Genomic DNA, 2,867 nt, shown 5'->3' on the forward strand with positions numbered 1-2,867 from the left:
AAACCTTAAATAAAAATAGTTTTTTTTAACAGATCACTGCTGAACTGGCACTGACACATCATTAATTTGAGTGTCATTTCATTTAAAATCGGGAGAAAAAAAATTTAAATAACCACCTTTTAAAAAAAAACCAAAAAAATCATGTTTTGGAGAAATTTACCAAAGTGTCTAGGTTTGACAGCACACCCTGGAGTATGCGCCATACCAGATGGCGCCAACAGTAAAAAAAAAGGGAGCATGCGCCATTTGAAATGGCGCCATATATATATATATATATATATATATATATATATATATATATATATATATATATATATAAATTTTTTTAAGGGTTATATGTAACGAACGATAGTGGAAACAAAGTCAGAAACAAACAATTTCATTAATTTAAACTGACAGATACATTGGAAAATTAAAATACAGAAACAACAACTGATAAAGAGAAAATTAAAATACGATTAGTGTCTGTCATCACCGTAACACCCGTCGATTCCGCATCTAGGAGCACGTATATCACGTTGAGGACATGTACGGCGAGCCCCACCCTTCCCCTTTGTGGTTCTTATTGTGTCTGTGTGGATGGGCCTGGAAGTGTTCCGTCAATAACTTTGGTGTCAAGGAATTCGTCAAGGCCACCGTAGCATCCCGGAAGCCGATTATCGTAAAGTCGGTTACCCATTCCCTCGTAGCTTTGAAATAGTGGTGGGGGAGGAGGTGGAGATATGACTTCTAGTTGGTAGCACCCGACGGCACTTGAACTTCCTTGATAAAAGGCAAATATTTCGGTTGGTGTTGCGTAGCCATATGGGCTAGGTGGTGAGAGGCTTGTGATATGAGTGGGTCGCCGTGGTCACTTTCATTCCGTGGACCAAATTCGTGACTTAGTTAGATTCTTGAGGAACCCGCCTCGTTGTGTTGGTTGAATGATCTAGAGGAGCTTCCTTCTTGGTATTGGGTGGATTACTGGCCTGAGTATGATGGGGAAGTAGTTTGGCATAATGACATGATGCGACAAAAGAAAAAGGGTCTCCTCAATAGTACTCGTATTCGAACCGAAATGGATGTTCGTGACAAAATGGAAAGAAAGTGTTGCATTTGCCGTCAGCTAGGGCACAATAAAAACAAATGTCCTAGTCGTGGAACAACCTCAACGCATGTTTAATTGTATGCCCTAGGACAATTATTGTGTAACAACTTTGTAAAATATTTTTATGCAATGAACTTTACTGTTTTAAATACCAAAATATTAATAATTAGGGTTAACGACAGAGAGAAAAATCAGAGACAAAATTGATAAACGGAACTGAAAACTGTGTGCGAAATGAACGAGAATGGGGTTTTTAAAAAAAAAAAAAACTCTAACACATAGGAGTCATTTCAAAAGGCCCCTATGTGTAAGCATTTGTAAATAGGCGCCATTTTAAATGGCTAACCTAATTTAGGTTGAACATAGGCGCCATTTGAAATGGCGCATTCACCTAAATTTTGCACATAGGCGCCATTTGGTTTGGCGCATACTCCAGGGTGTGCTGCCAAACCTAGACATTTTGCTAAATTTTCCCTTAATGTGGTTTTTTGGAGAATTTTTTTTAAACCTTGTTATTTAAAAAAATTTTCTAAAATCGGCTTCAAATTTTAAGGGGGATCAAAATCCTCAAAAAACTAAAATATAAGGACTAAAATTATTTAAAATTGGGGGACCAAAACCCAAAAAATAAAGAATAGAAGGACCAAAAATGCAATTAAACCTTATTTTTTTATTAAAATATAACATAACAATTCTCATGTCATATAGTATAAATTTTCATTAATATAAATGGATCTCAGTCGGTAAATATTTTGGAAAGTTTTTTTGTTTTATGTTTTTTGGTGAATTTAGCGCATCCTGACATCAAGGAGAGATAATAAAAATAATATTTTATTTCGGTCATATGGACGAGATAATATAGGATGTAAAAGAAAGTATTTTTTTTTCTTTGGTCCATTTGACCGGGGTGAAAATAAGACAACGCACTATTTTTTTCTTGGTTAGATATGTTAACCGAGGAGAAAAATCCTTTTTTTACTCTCGGTTTGATTTTAATAACTGATGTGAATAGTTGAATATTGTTATTAGAGAAATTTTTTACTTTGGTTGAGAATTTCAACTGAGAAAAAAATTATTACTTTTTTAAAATTTTAGATAATTTTTTATCCCGTATTTTTGTTTGAAACAAAATCTATAATGCCTATTTTGTGAAACATAATCAAATAACACATTTGTGAAACAAACTATATATACATTATTTATGTACCGAAATATATTGTTATACCAAAATCAAAATATACAAATGGTTAACCGACAAGGCAATAAACAAGAGAAATTAGTATGCTTGTAAATAAATAAAAAATATAGGAAGCAATTGAGCTACCGTGAAGAGGCGTCATTTATGTCTTCTTGTGTGAATGATGACGGTCATAAACACCTATAATTTGAATTAGAATTAAATTAGAATAACACATTATCAAGAACATTAAACCTTCAATCTCCAACATTAACAAATAAACATTTTACTAGTTAACAACAACAACATTAACTTTGCTTACAATAACAAAACAACAAACTTAATCCTTTTACTTAACAACTAACTTAAATAAATTACGTACATATGGATACAATCATTACCTCCTTCCATGAATAAACAATGCCTCCTAAGATAATATTCAACATATGTTTCATAACATAATATTCACACTCATATCCTTTTGATTATAACCTCATCTACATATAATTTTAATCTAGTGAATAATATTCAAAAAAAAAAAAAAGACAAGTACCATGTTAACAAAAATAAAAGAATGTCACAAATAATACCACTAATTTTTGA

Source organism: Vicia villosa, unplaced genomic scaffold, assembly GCF_029867415.1.
Source record: "Vicia villosa cultivar HV-30 ecotype Madison, WI unplaced genomic scaffold, Vvil1.0 ctg.001733F_1_1, whole genome shotgun sequence".
Taxonomy (NCBI): domain Eukaryota; kingdom Viridiplantae; phylum Streptophyta; class Magnoliopsida; order Fabales; family Fabaceae; genus Vicia; species Vicia villosa.